At 42.9% G+C, this 16,859-nt stretch overlaps 1 long non-coding RNA gene across 3 annotated transcripts; it reads left to right on the forward strand.

Annotated features, from left to right (window-relative positions):
• The first annotated feature begins 8,939 nt into the window (after positions 1-8,939).
• Positions 8,940-15,235, forward strand: LOC139180982 (uncharacterized). Of its 3 annotated transcripts, none has more exons than XR_011565142.1 (5): positions 8,940-9,139; positions 9,351-12,355; positions 13,138-13,279; positions 13,838-14,001; positions 14,213-15,230. It is a non-coding gene; the product is annotated as an uncharacterized lncRNA (long non-coding RNA). The 3 variants fall into 3 exon arrangements; XR_011565143.1 differs by lacking the exon at positions 8,940-9,139 and having other exon boundaries at positions 9,274-9,670; positions 11,883-12,355; positions 14,213-15,221; XR_011565141.1 differs by lacking the exon at positions 8,940-9,139 and having other exon boundaries at positions 9,274-12,355; positions 14,213-15,235.
• The last annotated feature ends 1,624 nt before the right edge of the window (positions 15,236-16,859 follow it).

Raw genomic sequence — 16,859 nt, forward strand, 5'->3', positions numbered from 1 at the left:
CCATTGAGTCAGTGATGCCATCCAGCCATCTCATCCTCTGTTGTTCCCTTCTCCTCCTGCCCCCAATCCCTCCCAGTGTCAGAGTCTTTTCCAATGAGTCAACTCTTCACATGAGGTGGCCAAAGTACTGGAGTTTCAGCTTTAGCTTCATTTCTTCCAAAGAAATCCCAGGGCTGATCTCCTTCAGAATGGACTGGTTGGATCTCCTTGCAGTCCAAGGGACTCTCAAGAGTCTTCTCCAACACCACAGTTCAAAAGCATCAATTCTTCGGCACTCAGCCTACTTCACAGTCCAACTCTCACATCCATACATGACCACTGGAAAAACCATAGCCTTGACTAGACGGACCTTTGTTGGCAAAGTAATGTCTCTGCTTTTCAATATGCTATCTAGGTTGATCATAACTTTCCTTCCAAGGAGTAAGCATCTTTTAATTTCATGGCTGCAGTCACCATCTGCAGAGATTTTGGAGCCCAGAAAAATAAAGTCTGACACTGTTTCCTCTGTTTCCCCATCTATTTCCCATGAAGTAGTGGGACCGGATGCCATGACCTTCATTTTCTGAATGTTGAGCTTTAAGCCAACTTTTTCACTCTCCTCTTTCACTTTCATCAAGAGGCTTTTGAGTTTCTCTTCACTTTCTGCCATAAGGGTGGTGTCATCTGCATATCTGAGGTTATTGATATTTCCCCCGGCAATCTTGATTCCAGATTGTGCTTCTTCCAGCCTAGTGTTTCTCATGATGTAGTCTGCATATAAGGTAAATAAGCAGGGTGACAATATACAGCCTTGAGGTACTCCTTTTCCTATTTGGAACCAGTCTGTTGTTCCATATCCAGTTCTAACTGTTGCTTCCTGACCTGCATACAAATTTTTCAAGAGGCAGGTCAGGTGGTCTGGTATTCCCATCTCTTTCAGAATTTTCCTCAGTTTATTGTGATCGACACAGTCAAAGGCTTTGGCATAGTCAATAAAGCAGAAATAGATGTTTTTCTGGAACTCTCTTGCTTTTTCCATGATCTAGCAGACGTTGGCAATTTGATCTCTGGTTCCTCTGCCTTTCCTGAAACCAGCCTGCACATCTGGAAGTTCATGGTTCACGTATAGCTGAAGCCTGGCTTGGAGAATTTTGAGCATTAGTTTACTAGCGTGACAGATGAGTGCAATTGTGAGATAGTTTGAGCATTCCTTGGCATTGCCTTCCTTTGGGATTGGAATGAAAACTGACCTTTTCCAGTCCTGTGGCCATTGCTGAGTTTACCAAATTTTCTGGCATATTGAGTGCAGCACTTTCACAGCACCATCTTTAAGGATTTGAAATAACTCAACTGCAACTACATCACCTCCACTAGCTTTGTTTGTAGTGATGCTTTCTAAGGCCCACTAGACTTTACATTTCAGGATGTCTGGCTTGAGGTGAGTGATCACACCATCATGATTATCTGGGTCGTGAAGATCTTTGTTGTACAGTTCTTCTGTGTATTTTTGCTACCTCTTCTTAATATCTTCTTCTTCTGTTAGGTCCATACCATTTCTGTCCTTTTTCGAGCCAATCTTTCCATGAAATGTTCCCTTGGTATCTCTAATTTTCTTATAGAGATCTCTAGTCTTCCCCATTCTGTTGTTTCCTCTATTTCTTTGCATTGATCACTGAGGAAGGCTTTTTTTTTTTTTTTATCTCTCCTTGCTCTTCTTTGGAACTCTGCTTTCAAATGGGAATATTTTTCCTTTTCTTCTTTGCTTTTCACTCCTTTTCTTTTGACAGCTATGTGCAAGGCCTCGTCAGACAACCATTTTGCTTTTTTGCATTTCTTTTTTTGTGGGATGACCTTGACCCCTGTCTCCAGTGCAGTGTCATGAACCTCCGTCCATAGTTCATCAGGTACTCTGTCTATCAGATCTAGTCCCTTAAATATATTTCTCACTTCCACTGTATAATCATAAGGGATTTGATTTAGGTCATACCTGAATGGTCTAGTGGTGTTCCTTACTTTCTTCAATTTAAGTCTGAATTTGGCCATAAGAAGTTCATGATCTGAGCCACAGCCAGCTCCTGGTCTTGATTTTGCTGGCTGTATAGAGCTTCCCCATATTTGGCTGCAAAGACTATAATCAGTTTGATTTCGGTGTTGACCATCTGGTGATGTCCATGTGCAGAGTCTTCTCTTGTGTTGTTGGAAATGGGTGCTTGCTAGGACCAGTGTGTTCTCTTGGAAAAACTCTATTAGCCTTTGCCCTGCTTCTGGAAATTACATATTCCAAGCCAAATTTGCCTCTTACTCCAGGTGTTTCTTGACTTCCTCCTTTTGCATTCCAATCCCCTATAATGAAAAGGAGATTTTTTTTTTTGGGTGGGGGGTTAGTTCTAAAAGGTCTTATAGGTCTTCATAGAACCATTCAACTTCAGCTTCTTCAGCCTTACTGGTTGCGGCATAGGCTTGGATCACCGTGATACTGAATGGTTTGCCTTGGAAATGAACAGATATCATTCTGTTGTTTTTGAGATTGCATTCAAGTACTGCAGTGCAGACTCTTTTGTTGACCATGATGGCTACTCCATTTCTTCTAAGGGATTTCTGCCCACAGTAGTTGATATAATGGTCATCTGAGTTAAATTCACCTATTCCAGTCCATTTTAGTTCACTGATTCCTAGAATGTGGACGTTCACTCTTGCCATCTCCTGTTTGACCACTTCCAATTTGCCTTGATTCATGGACCTCACATTCCAGGTTCCTATGCAATATTGCTCTTTACAGCATTGGACATTGCTTCTATCACCAGTCACATCCACAGCTGGGTATTGTTTTTGCTTTGGCTCCATCCCTTCATTCTTTCTGGAGTTATTTCTGCACTGATCTCCAGTAGCATATTGGGCACCTACCGACCTGGGGAGTTCCTCTTTCAGTATCCTATCATTTTGCCTTTTCATACTGTTCATGGGGTTCTCAAGGCAAGAATACTGAAGTGGTTTGCCATTCTCTTCTCCAGTGGACCACATTCTGTCAGACCTCTCCACCATGACCCGTCTGTCTTGGTGGCCCCACATGGCACGGCTTACTGTCATTGAGTTAGACAAGACTGTGGTCCGTGTGATCAGATTGGCTAGTTTTGTATGATTATGGTTTCAAAGTGTGTGCTCTCTGATGCCCTCTTGCAACACCTACCATTTTACTTGGGTTTCTCTTACCTTGAACGTGGGGTATTTCTTCACTGCTGCTCCAGCAAAGCACAGCTGCTGCTCCTTACCTTGGACGAGGTCACCCCTCCTGACCTTGAACATGGAGTAGCTCCTTTAGGCCCTCCTACACCCGCACACCCACCCCTCCTTGGATGTGGGGTTGCTCCTCTCGTCCACCACCCCTGACCTCGGACATGGGATAGCTCCTCTTGGCCTCTGCCCCTGAACTCAGGCATGGGGTAGCTCCTCTTGGTCACTCCTATGCCATTGCAGCCTGGCGCTCTCAGTTGCCACCCCTGACCTTGGGCGTGGGTTAGCCACTCTCAGACGTGCTTCTGCACAGTCTGTCACAGCCAGCGCACTTCTGCACCACTCAAGGGGTATGAATCCCTTCTAATCCCCTAGTGTGAATACAGAATCAAAAATGGGTGTAAAGGAAACATCTGTGGATTTGCAAGGGGTTAGAATTTCAGCTCAGTGTTCTCTCTCCATATCCTAAGAGGAGCAGAAAATAAAAGGAATCTCCTTTCTACCTCCAGGAGAGTGGAGGACAAAATTAACATATAGCCCACAACTTGAATGTTGTACAAAGTTCAGATGCAGGATTAGAGTTTTAGACCACTGTTTGGGATCAGTGAAACTTTGTGATTGATGGAAGAAATTTTCACAATTGAGATATGGGGAAACAATTCTGGCTTATATGTGATTTAGCTTGAACTTTATGCTAACTAGAACAGCCTGTCTTACGACCTGTTTATCATGCGGTGTACATCTGCTTTAGCCATTAAGAAAACAATTCTTTATTCAGAAGTAAAGCATGTACACTTTGAAGGTGGGGATAAATGCTACCCTATTCTATGATGCTTATGCTAGTATTCCTTTAAATATAAGTTTTCCTTCCCAGATACCAAGGTCCTGATGATTCACTCTGTACGTGCTAATCTATTACTTTTGAAATCTTGAAGGAATATACCCCTGCATGTTTCTGTTTGATGGTTCTTTATTCTGCAAAGATATAAAACTGTGATGAAAACCATGCTTCTCCAGCACAGCTTCTGAGAGTTACTGAGAAGTTGTTCCCTAGGCCATGGTCCTCAGTTTGGTTCAATAAAATTCTTTTCTATTTTGACTCCTGTTACATATCATTTATTGGTTATTTGTGTTGACATGATGATAAATAAGGCATGGCTTGTCACCATCTGAGTCTTCAGCAATCAATGCAAAGAAATAGAGGCAAACAACAGAATGGGAAAGACTAGAGATCTCTTCAAGAAAATTAGAGATACCAAGGGAATATTTCATGCAAAGATGGGCTCTATAAAGGACAGAAATGGTATTAAAAGGTCTTGTAGGTCATCATAGAACCGTTCAACTTCAGCTTCTTCAGCATTACTGGTCGGGGCATAGACTTGGATTACTGTGATATTGAATGGTTTGCCTTGGAAACGAACAGAGATCATTCTGTCATTTTTGAGATTGCATCTGAGTACTGCATTTCAGACTCTTTTGTTGACCATGATGGCCACTCCATTTCTTCTGAGGGATTCCTGCCAGCGGTAGTAGATATAATGGTCATCTGAGTTAAATTCACCCATTCCAGTCCATTTCAGTTCACTGATTCCTAGAATGTCGACATTCACTCTTGCCATCTCTTGTTTGACCACTTCCAATTTGCCTTGATTCATGGACCTGACATTCCAGGTTCCTATGCAATATTGCTCTTTACAGCATCAGACCTTGCTTCTACCACCAGTCACATCCACAGCTGGGTATTGTTTTTGCTTTGGCTCCATCCCTTCATTCTTTCTGGAGTTATTTCTGCACTGATCTCCAGTAGCATATTGGGCACCTACCGACCTGGGGAGTTCCTCTTTCAGTATCTTATCATTTTGCTTTTTCATACTGTTCATGGGGTTCTCAAGGCAAGCATACTGAAGTGGTTTGCCATTCCCTTCTCCAGTGGACCACATTCAGTCTGATCTCTCCACCATGACCCACCCGTCTTGGGTTGCCCCACCGGCATGCCTTAGTTTCATTGATTTAGACAAGGCTGTGGTATAGACACCACTATATATAAAATAGATAGCCAAAAAGGACCTACTACAAAACCACAGGCAACTCTGCTAGACATTCTGTAACAACATAAATGGAAAAAGAATTTGTAAAGGAATAGATATATGTATGTGTGCCTGTGCAAGCTCAGTTGCTTCAGATGTGCCCTAGTCTTTGTAACCCTATGGACTGTAGCTTTCTAGCGTCCTCTGTCCATGAGATTTTCCAGGCAAGAATACTGGAGTGGCTTGTTATGACCCTCTGAGCATATCTTCCCAACGCGGGGATTGAACCCAAATCTCGTTCATTGATTCTTTAACAACTGAGCCAAGTGGGAAGTCCAAATACATGTATATGTAAAGCTGAATCACTTTGCTGTACACCTAAAACACAACATAGTAAATCAAATATACTCAAATTAAAAAAAAAAATACATCGACATGTAGAACAATTAGCTCAAAAAACTAATCGGAAAATGCAGAAAGATTCCTAAACCTACTCTCAAAGAAAGATCCACGGGTAATAGGGTAGGAAGGAAAAAGTATCATTCAAGTCCTGACCTGTGCCCATGGGAGAGGACTAAGAATATAAGGGAGATTACACGGTTGGAGATATGCCCTGGGTGTGAGTGGTTCGAGCCATATATTGCACACAAGTCCTGGGGTCTGACATAGGGAAGAGAAACACCCTTAGCTGGTTGCAGAGCCATGTGGACTAACAGGAGGTCTGTGGAAAGCCTGGACTTCCCTCTCCAGGAGCATGTGCTCAGGGGCTTGCTCCCAAGCCACAGTAAAGAGGACAGATTGAGACTGCATTTGTGGATGCCTGTTTTCCCCCCAAGTGCCCACCCCTACACATGCCAAGCTTACTTAGTGTGGCTTATCTGCATTGGAGCAGGGGCTGCCATGACGAAGCAGAGAGTTGGGATGTGGGAAACAGAGGTACATCTGGTCCAGGGCGGCATCTGGGTGGGAGAGACAGGGCCATGCTCATGGAGGGCACTTACATCAGGAGAAGTGCTGATCTCTGGTGGAGGCCAGACTGCCACAGGAGATGATCCAGTATGTGCCCAGAGCCCATGAGGGCCTCACCTGCCCAATGGCACCCGTCTTCAACAGGGTAGGGATAGCAGAGGCTGGGGGAAGTGATCAGCTGTGAGGGACTAAGAGGTCTCAGATCAGAAGCTATGTTTAAGCAGGGCAGGAGACGCTACTGCCGGTGCTGGCACAGATGGCAAGTTGGAGGTAGCCTGGACCTGTGTAAGCAGCCAGCCTATAGATTTGCTCCTTTTTTTTCCTAACCAGAACATGCTCCTCTTGTCCCTCTGTGGCAAGCGTTGCAGTGCTGGGAGAGGGGAGCGTACATACTTGAGGGAACACAGCCAGATCTGGTCTGACATTCAGGGCTTCTTCTCCAGAAACTTGGGACCCCACCCTGCCCCCAATAGGACAGTGAAAGCCACTGAGAAAAAGGAAGTTTCTGCCTCACATCTGGCTTCAGACCTGGGACCGCCGAACTTCCCAGGTGATAGCTGCTTGCACACCCCAAGGAAAGATGTGACTTGTAGTCCATGAAATTCAGGCCCACCCCCACCTCCACCCCCACCCCCCACTGAATATGGTACAGGCTGTACAGTGATGCTCCCCCACAAGATCACCCCTTCAAGACCATAATAGATAATTGATGCAATTAAATTCAGAGAGGCAGAGAAAAATGGGAAGACAGAAGGACTGATCTCCATTGAAAGACTGAGAAAGTCAGTTCAGTCGGTCAGTCATGTCTGATTCTTTGTGACACCATGAACTGCAGCACGCCAGGCCTCCCTGTCCATCATCAACTCGCGGAGTCCACCCAAACCCATGTCCATTGAGTTGGTGATGCCATCTAACCATCTCACCCTCTGTCATCCCCTTTTCCTCCTGCCCTCAATCTTTCGCAGCATCAGGGTCTTTTCCAATGAGTCAGCTCTTTGCATCAGGTGGCCAAATTATTGGAGTTTCAGTTTCAACATCAGTCTTTCCAATGAACACCCAGGACTGATATCCTTCAGGATGGACTGGTTGGATCTCTTTGCAGTCCAAGGGACTCTCAAGAGTCTTCTCCAACACCACAGTTCAAAAGCATCAATTATTTGGTGCTCAGCTTTCTTTATAGTCCAACTCTCACATCCATACATGACCGCTGGAAAAACCACAGCCTTGACTAGAAGGACCTTGGTTGGCAAAGTAATGTCTCTGCTTTTTATTTTTAATATAAATTTATTTATTTTAATTAGAGGCTAATTACTTTACAATATTGTATTGTTTTTGCCATACATCAACATGAATCTGCCATGGGTGTACACGTGTTCCCTATCCTGAACTCCCCTCCCACCTCCCGCCCCGTACCATCCCTCTGGGTCATCTCAGTGCACCAGCCCCAAGCATCCTGTATCATGCATCGAACCTGGACTGGCAATTCGTTTCATATATGATATTATACATGTTTCAATGCCATTCTCCCAAATCATCCCATCCTCTCCATCTCCCACAGAGTCTCGGCTTTTTAATACGCTATCTATGTTAGTCATAACTCTCCTTCCAAGGAGTAAGCTTCCTTTAATTCCATGGCTGCAATCACCATCTGCAGCGATTTTGGAGCCCAGAAAAATAAAGCCAGCCACTGTTTCCACTGTTTTCCCATCTATTTCCCATGAAGTGATGGGACCAGATGCCATGATCATAGTTTCCTGAATGCTGAGCTTTAAGCCAACTTTATCACTCTCTTCTTTCACTTTCATCAAGAGGCTCTTTAGTTCTTCTTCACTTTCTGCCATAAGGGTGGTGTCATCTGCCTATCTGAGGTTAATGATATTTCTCCTGGCAATCTTGATTCCAGCTTGTGCTTCCTCCAGCCCAGCATTTCTTATGATGTACTCTGCATATAAGTTAAATAAGTAGGGTGACAATATACAGCCTTTATGTACTCCTTTTCCTATTTGGAACCAGTCTTTTGTTCCATGTCCAGTTCTAACTGTTGCTTCCTGACTGCATACATGTTTCTCAAGAGGCAGGTCAGGTGGTCTGGTATTCCCATCTCTTGAAGAATTTTCCTCAGTTTATTGTGATCCACACATGCCGGGAACCAGCATGGGAGATCCCACCCATAACAAAGGTCATGCAGAGAGGACCTGAAGGCAAAGGCGAGTCAGGCAGGACTCAAGGGACCCCCTGGACCTGCTCGAGCATCTACCCCAAAACCAGAATCTGTCTGTCTTACTATTTTATGACTTGCACCAACTCCTCTGACATTAATGGGAAGCTATCCCCGACCACCTTTCTCTGAAGGACATCAACTTAGAGCTCTAGTTAATAAGTCTCCTGGGCACAATAGGAGTGTTTCAATTCAAATCCCTCAGATAGCTTTCTAACTTGCCTGACAGGTTTATCCAGACTCCCACAGCTACGCATATGATTGTTTACATCCTCCCAACCGCGAGAGGCACAGGAAGCTTAAGATATTCAAACAATATAGAGCTTCTCAGGGAGTTAAAATTATTAGAACAGAACTGATGGAGGATTTCATTCTTGAGCTAATGCTTGCTGCCAAGTTTCTATATCCCTTACCCATTGTGTCCTTGTGAGTATATTAATTAATATAGTTGGTATATAGAAATATAAGTAGTAACCTTGATGTTAACCTCCTTAGACCCTTGAGTTAATAAATTCTTTCCTTGTCATCCCCCACTGCACTTTGCCCTATAGGAATGCAACTTTATCTAGTGCTTTCAGAAAGTGTTGCCAAACTTTAAAGAAATCACCTTTGGAGAAAATAAGTTTTTCTGGTTGACTCAGCTTTATCAGAAGAAAAATGTTAACATGCCTCCTGGCCAGAAGATGATGTAAATCACCTAAAGCCTTTGTATATGGTAAGTTTGCAGAAAGAAACCTGGTCTCGATAAGGATCAAGGACTGCTGACCTTTCATGACTCTATACCCCCTATTATCCTCTATGTACAACTTGGGGTATAAAAGGTCCTTTTGAAAATAAAGCTACGGAGCTGGCTTCATCAGAGCTTGGTCTCTGCATGTCATTCTTTTTCCCTTTTCTCTCCTTTTCTCTCTCTGTTCTTCTTTCAGGATGACTACTTGGAGCACAGGGGCTCTCTGAGTCCACTTATCTGCCCGGGTTTCTAAGACTCAATCTGGAAGGCACCTAGCGTCTTCAGGGGAAGGGCGCCCTGCGTCTTCACCCTACCGAGAGGGTGCCTGTGGCCTCCGTGGACAGAGCAAGTCCAGTGTCTTGGACTTTATTGGCTTTCTTTGTAAACCAAGGAAGATCAAGCCTCTTTCTCTCCCCTTTTACTTTCCCTATTCGCTGATGCCGTCCTCCTGAGGGATTCCCTGGATCCTGCCAGGGCTGCACCCCGGTAAGTGGTGCCCGGAGCAGGCTCCTGAAGGTAAGCCTCCCCCCATTGTGCAGTTTTTCGGATGGCTAGGACCCCACTCGGTGCTGCAGACCCCCCTGCATAAGATAAGTAGGGTGAGAAGGAGTGGGAAGTGAAATCTTTTCAAAGAAGAAGTAGAAAAGATAGAAATTTTCTGACATGGGTAACAATGAATCAAAAGAACAACAACTCTTTATAGGAGTAATCTTGCAACTGTTAAATAAAAGAGGAATTAAGGTTAAGAAAGCTAATGTTCAATATTTTATTACATTTGTACAAGAGCAATGTCCTTGGTTTCCAGAAGAGGGTACTGTTAACCTAGATACTTGGGAAAAGGTAGGAAAACCGCTAAAAATTTATTATGCTTTGCATGGCCCAGAAAAAGTCCCTACTGACACCTTTTCTCTATGGAACATGATTAGGGACGCTTTAGATACTTGGGCCAGAAAGGGTTCCTGTAGATGCTTTTGCTCTGTGGAATGTGATTAGAAATGTCCTGGACCCCCATCATGAGGCTGTTAGATAGCCTATGGGGGAGGCTATAGAGATGGATGGTGGTGGGTCTCCACTTTCTGCGCAGATCATATTTTCTGTCATTGATGAGAAAAAGGAGGGAGACTGTGCTCTACCTCCCGAGGAAGGAGAGGGCTTACAGGACACTGTGTTCAGGCACCCTGGAGAGCCCCTTCCCCATCTATGCAAACCTTTAAAAACTTATCCACCACTTTCTGATTTAAGGCGATCACCGCCGCCTCCGTTTGCGCCTCCCAGGGCCCAGGAGTTCCCCACTTTGCCCACAAAGCCTCCCAAAGCATTGCCTAAGCCTGAAGAAGATAAAAAGTTTTTTGAACAAAGGAACTTTAAAAACAGATGTGTGCACAATATGCAGAGTGTGCTCCTTGGAGAAAACCCCCTCAGGGGGGCCTCACCCAGGGTAGGAAAAAAGCGGAAGGGTAAGGGGATTTAGCAACAATATTAACCCCTGATGTGCCGGTTACTCCAATTCCAACGGGAGTGGCTGGCCCTTTGCCTGCGGCCATTGTAGGACTTGTGCTGGGGCGTAGCTCACTTTCTTTTCAAGGAATTTTGGTGGTGCCTGGTGTAGTAGATTCTGATTATATTGGAGAAATTAAAGTTTTGATCTCGCTGCCTACCAAAACTGTGCAAATTAATAAAGGCCAAAGAGTAACACAGCTTTTGCATTTACCTTATTATCAGACAGGAGAAAACTTGACTTCTTAAGCTAAGGGCCATAGAACATTTGGATCTAGTGATCTAGCCTTTTGGGTACAGGAAATTACAGCTCCAAGGCCTTTAAAAGATGTTTTAATTCAAGGGAATAAAATATCAGGGCTGAGTTACAAACAGTTATTTGGGCTTTTCAACATTTAAGACACCACACCTTCAATCTTTTGACTGACTCCTGACATATTGTAGGGTTGTTTCCTCATATAGAGACTGCTAATATTCCAGAAAATAAAACTACTATCTTTTCCTTGTTATCTGATTTACAGAAAGAGATTAAACACATAGATAAGAAATATTTTGTGGGACACATTAGAGCCCATTCCGGCTTGCCCAGTCCTTTACTTGAAGGAAATGTTTTGGCAGATGCATTGACTAAAGTAATTGTTTTAAACTTACATAAAAAGATTGACAAGGCCAAAAATTCTCACAAAATTCACCATCAAAATGCAGCTGGTTTAAGGTATGAATTTCATATCCTTAGGGAAACAGCTAGACTAATAGTTATGTCCAAATTGCCCAATATTTAATCCATCTCCACCATTAGGAATAAATCCCCAAGGCCTTAGGCCTAATGCTCTCTTGCAAATGGATGAAACTCATATCCTGGCTTATACTTCTGCTGCTTTTAAAAGATTTTGTCAACAATTTTCCGTAGTACATTCAACAAGAATACCTTATAATCCCCAAGGTCAAACCATAGTGGAAAGGACACACCAGACTTTAAAAAATCAGATAGCTAAATTAAGATAAAAAATTTAAATATTCCTCTCCACGTCATGTTCTACACCCTGCTTTGTTTGTAATTAATCATTTAAACTTAGACACACAGGGACAGACTACAATGATGAGACACTAGATTCCTGAAGGGGCTATGACTCGGCCCCTGATCAAGTGAAAAGACCTCCTTACTAGAGAGTGAAAAGGGCCAGATGTGTTGCTAACTTGTGGGCAAGGGTATGCTTGTATTTTTACACAGGACGCAGATTCTCCGATTTGGATCCTGGACAGACTAATTCGTCATGTCACAGTCCTCAGACACCAGGTCCACTTCACATGCATTTGGTCGCTTGCCACCCCCCAGCCAGCTCTCGCCTCCACGCCGCCAGTTGTGTCCCACACCCTCCTCATTGCACCCCGCAACCTACAGCCAAAAAAGTTTGTGCAGCGAGTGAAGGCCGGAGAGGAGAGTGCGCCTGTGGAGTACCATCCAGACCAATGTGGCCCTGCTGGTGAGAGGGGAATGCCGTGAGCCCAAGTGGCAGCAGCTAGCCCGAGTCCGTGACCCCCACCCCTCTGCCCACCATGGACACAGTGGCCTGCAGCCTGCCACTCGCTTTCTGCCACCTGCTGCTGGAGACGCTGCTCCCCCAGGCCGATGCCTACAGCTGCTCCCCGGTACACCCACAACAGGCATTTTGCAATGCAGACATAGTGATCAGGGCCAAAGAGGTCAGTAAGAAAGAGGTGGACCTAATATACTACTTGTGAACAATGTATACTTTCACCTTGTTTGACCCCTCAATATAATGTTTGCTCCTTTGTGGTGCTTCAACATCCACCCTATCTTATGGTGCCTGTGACTGTAACCACATATTGGTATTATTACTATGGTCTTGCTGTATTACAATAACTACAAGATTTAATGTGATCACGATGGTTTGTGGGCTTACTTATCTTGGGAATGTCAGCTTTAATAACTGCAATTACTTCTGTTACTGTGGCAGCAATATCATTGACTCAACAAGTACATACTGCTCAATATGTTGATACTATGTCCAAAAATGTTTCTTTAACATTGGCAACACAGGAAGCTATAGACAAGAAACTGGAAATGAGGGTAGATGCCCTAGAGAAAGCAATAATACATATTGGGACTGAATTACAGGCATTAAAAGTGAAGTTGGCACTGTCCTGTCATGCCGACTTCAGTGGATTTGTGTGATGGCTCTGAAAGTAAACGAGCCAGATTATAACTGGGAAAAGATTAAAAATCATATTTCAGGTGTCTGGAACAGCTCCAGCATTAGTTTAGATTTAGGAAAACTTCATAATCAGATAAAGACCATGGAACACTCCCGATTAGATTTTACTGCCGCAGGAGTAGCAAGTGACTTTTTCCATACATTCTCTAACTTTATTTCAGGAAAGAACATTCTGTCTACTATTTTTTGCTATGCTGCTGTGGCTGCTCTAATTCTGCTTCTCATAATTATTCATCCTTGTATTGTCAGAACTCTCCAACAGAGCACTCAGAAGCTCGCGACTGAATTGCATCTGGCTGTCTTAAGAAATAAAAAAGGGGGAGATGCCAGGAACCAGCACGGGAGATCCCACTCATGACAAAGGTCATGCAGAGAGGACCTGAAGGCAAAGGTGAATCAGGACTCGAGGGACCCCCTGGACCTGCTCGAGTATCTACCCCAAAACCAGAATCTGTCTGTCTTACTATTTTATGACTTGCACCAACTCCTCTGACATTAATGGGAGGCTATCCCCGACCACCTTTCTCTGAAGGACATCAACTTAGAGCTCTAGTTAATAAGTCTCCTGGGCACAATAGGAGTGTTTCAATTCAAATCCCTCAGATAGCTTTCTAACTTGCCTGACAGGTTTAACCGGACTCCCACAGCTACGCATATGATTGTTTACAGCCTCCCAACCGCGAGAGGCATGGGAAGCTTAAGATATTCAAACAATATAGAGCTTCTCAGGGAGTTAAAATTATTAGAACAGAACTGATGGAAGATTTCATTCTTGAGCTAATGCTTGCTACCAAGTTTCCATATCCCTTACCCATTGTGTCCTTGTGAGTATATTAATTAATATAGTTGGTATATAGAAATATAAGTAGTAACCTTGATGTTAACCTCCTTCGACCCTTGAGTTAATAAATTCTTTCCTTGTCATCCCCCACTGCACTTTGCCCTATAGGAATGCAACTTTATCTAGTGCTTTCAGAAAGTGTTGCCAAACTTTAAAGAAATCACCTTTGGAGAAAATAAGTTTTTCTGGTTGACTCAGCTTTATCAGAAGAAAAATGTTAACATGCCTCCTGGCCAGAAGATGATGTAAATCACCTAAAGCCTTTGTATATGGTAAGTTTGCAGAAAGAAACCTGGTCTCGATAAGGATCAAGGACTGCTGACCTTTCATGGCTCTATACCCCCTATTATCCTCTATGTACAACTTGGGGTATAAAAGGTCCTTTTGAAAATAAAGCTACGGAGCTGGCTTCATCAGAGCTTGGTCTCCGCGTGTCATTCTTTTTCCCTTTTCTCTCCTTTTCTCTCTCTGTTCTTCTTTCAGGATGACTACTTGGAGCACAGGGGCTCTCTGAGTCCACTTATCTGCCCGGGTTTCTAAGACTCAATCTGGAAGGTGCCTAGCGTCTTCAGGGGAAGGGCGCCCTGCGTCTTCACCCCACCGAGAGGGCTCCTGTGGCCTCCGTAGACAGAGCAAGTCCAGTGTCTTGGACTTTATTGGCTTTCTGTGTAAACCAAGGAAGATCAAGCCTCTTTCTCTCCCCTTTTACTTTCCCTATTCACTGATGCCATCCTCCTGAGGGATTCCCTGGATCCTACCAGGGCTGGACCCCAGTACACACAGTCAAAGGCTTTGGCATAGTCAATAAAACAGAAATAGATGTTTTTCTGAAGCTCTCTTGCTTTTTTGATGATCCAGCAGATATTGGCAATTTGATCTCTGATTCCTCTGCCTTTTATAAAACCAACTTGAACATCTGGAATTTCATGGTTCACATATTGCTGAAGCCTGGTTTGGAGAATTTTAAGAATTACTTTACTAGCATGTGAGATGAGTGCAATTGTGCTTTATTTTGAACCTATGACCAAACAACTAAATAACAGATAAAGAATTAACTAGGTAAAGTGTCCAAAGAAACAGTAATAATAATGCTAACTCAACTAGAAAAAAATAGGAAAACGCATTGAAAATTCTAACAAGGAACCAGAAAATATAAAAAAGAACCAGACAGAGCTGAGGAATACATTAACAGAAATTAAAAAAAAAAAAACAAGAAGAATTAACAGCAGAACTGACAATAACACAGGAGTGAATAATAATGGAAATCACCAATCAGAATAGCTAAAAGAAACCTTCCCCCCCCCAAAGAAAATGAGAACAGTTTAAGAGACCTATGGATAACATTAAGCTTATCAGCATTCATATTATTGGTGTCTCAAAAGAATAAAAGAGAGAAAAGATGGTAAATTGTATTTGATGAAATTATGGCTGAAAACTTCCAAAACCAGAAGGTAGTACAGAAATCACACAGGGTACCAAACAAAATAAACCAAAAATAAACAAAAATAAACCAAAATAAAACAAACGCACACTAAGATACAGTATAATTAAAATGGCAGGAGTTAAAAATAAAGAGAAGATTCTAAAGGCAGCAAGAGAAATCACAGAATCACATAAAAGGGAAGCACCATAAGGCTATCTGCTAAATTTTGTATAGAAACCTTGCAGGCCACAGTGAGTGGCATTATATATTTATATTTAAAATGTTGAAAGAGAAATACTTACAACCTGAATATCTACCCAGTAAGATTATCATTCAGAATTGAGAGACAAAGTGCTTCTCAGACAAGCAAAAATTAAGAGTTCATCAATACTAAACTAAACCTGAAATAAATGTTAGAGGATCCTCTCTAAAGAGAAAAGAAGAAAGAATTTGTGGGAGAGGGAGAATCCCACTAGTTAAGACACTAGCCAAGATATGAAAGCAAACCAAATGCTCATCAACAGATAAATGAATAAAGAAGCAGTATTGTATACAGAGCTGCATGCACACACACACACACACACACACACACACACACACACACACACTGGGATATTACTCAGTCACAAAAAAGAATGAAAATTTGCTATTTGCAACAATATGGATGGACTTGTGAGGAATTTTCCTTAGTAAAATAAGTCAAATTAGGGAAAGAGAAAGACAAATACTCTGTAATATCATCTGTATGTGGAATCTAAAAATGCAACAAACTAGTGAATGTAACAAAGAAGAAGCTGGCTTAAAACTCAACAGTCAGAAAATGAAGATCATGGCATCTGGTCCAATCACTTCATGGCAAATAGACGGGGAAGCAATGGAAACAGTGACAGACTTTATTTTCTTAGGCTCAAAATTACTGAATATGGTGTCTGCAACCATGCTTCTTGGAAGAAAAAAATAGAACAAACTTAGACAGCATATTAAAAAGCAGAGACATTACTTTGCCAACAAAGCTCCATATAGTTAAAGTTATGGTTTTTCCAGTAGTCATGTATGGATGCAAGAGTTGCAGCATAAAGAAAGCTGAGCACCAAAGAATTGATGGTTTTGAACTGTGGTGTTGAGGAAGACTCTTCAGAGTCCCTTGGACAGCAAGGAAACCCAACCAGTCCATCCTAAGGAAAATCAGTCCTGAATATTCATTGGAAGGACCGAAGCTGAAGCTGAAGCTGTACTACTTTGGCCAACTGACTGAAAGAACTGACTGATTGGAAAAGACCCTGATGCTGAAAAGACTGAAGTCTGAGGAGAAGGGGACAACAGAGGATGAGATGTTTGATTGGCATCACTGATTGATGGACATGAGTTTGAGCAATCTCTGGGAGTTGGTGATGGACAGGAAAGACTGACGTGCTGCAGTCCATGGGGATGCAAAGAGTCCAACACAACTGAGTGACTGAACTGAACTGATAGTGATAGACCAATTAGACCTAACTGATATCTATAGGACATTTCACCCCAAAACAATGAATTTCACGTTTTTCTCAAGTGCACATGGAACCTTCCCCAGGATCGATCACATCCTGGGCTATAAATCTAGCCTTGGTAAAAAAAAAAAAAAAAAAAGGAATCATTCCAAGCATCTTTTCTGACTACAATGCAGTAAGATTAGATCTCAATTACGGGAGAAAAACTATTAAAAATCAC

The sequence above is a fragment of the Bos indicus genome, chromosome X, assembly GCF_029378745.1.
Source record: "Bos indicus isolate NIAB-ARS_2022 breed Sahiwal x Tharparkar chromosome X, NIAB-ARS_B.indTharparkar_mat_pri_1.0, whole genome shotgun sequence".
In the NCBI taxonomy this organism is placed as follows: domain Eukaryota; kingdom Metazoa; phylum Chordata; class Mammalia; order Artiodactyla; family Bovidae; genus Bos; species Bos indicus.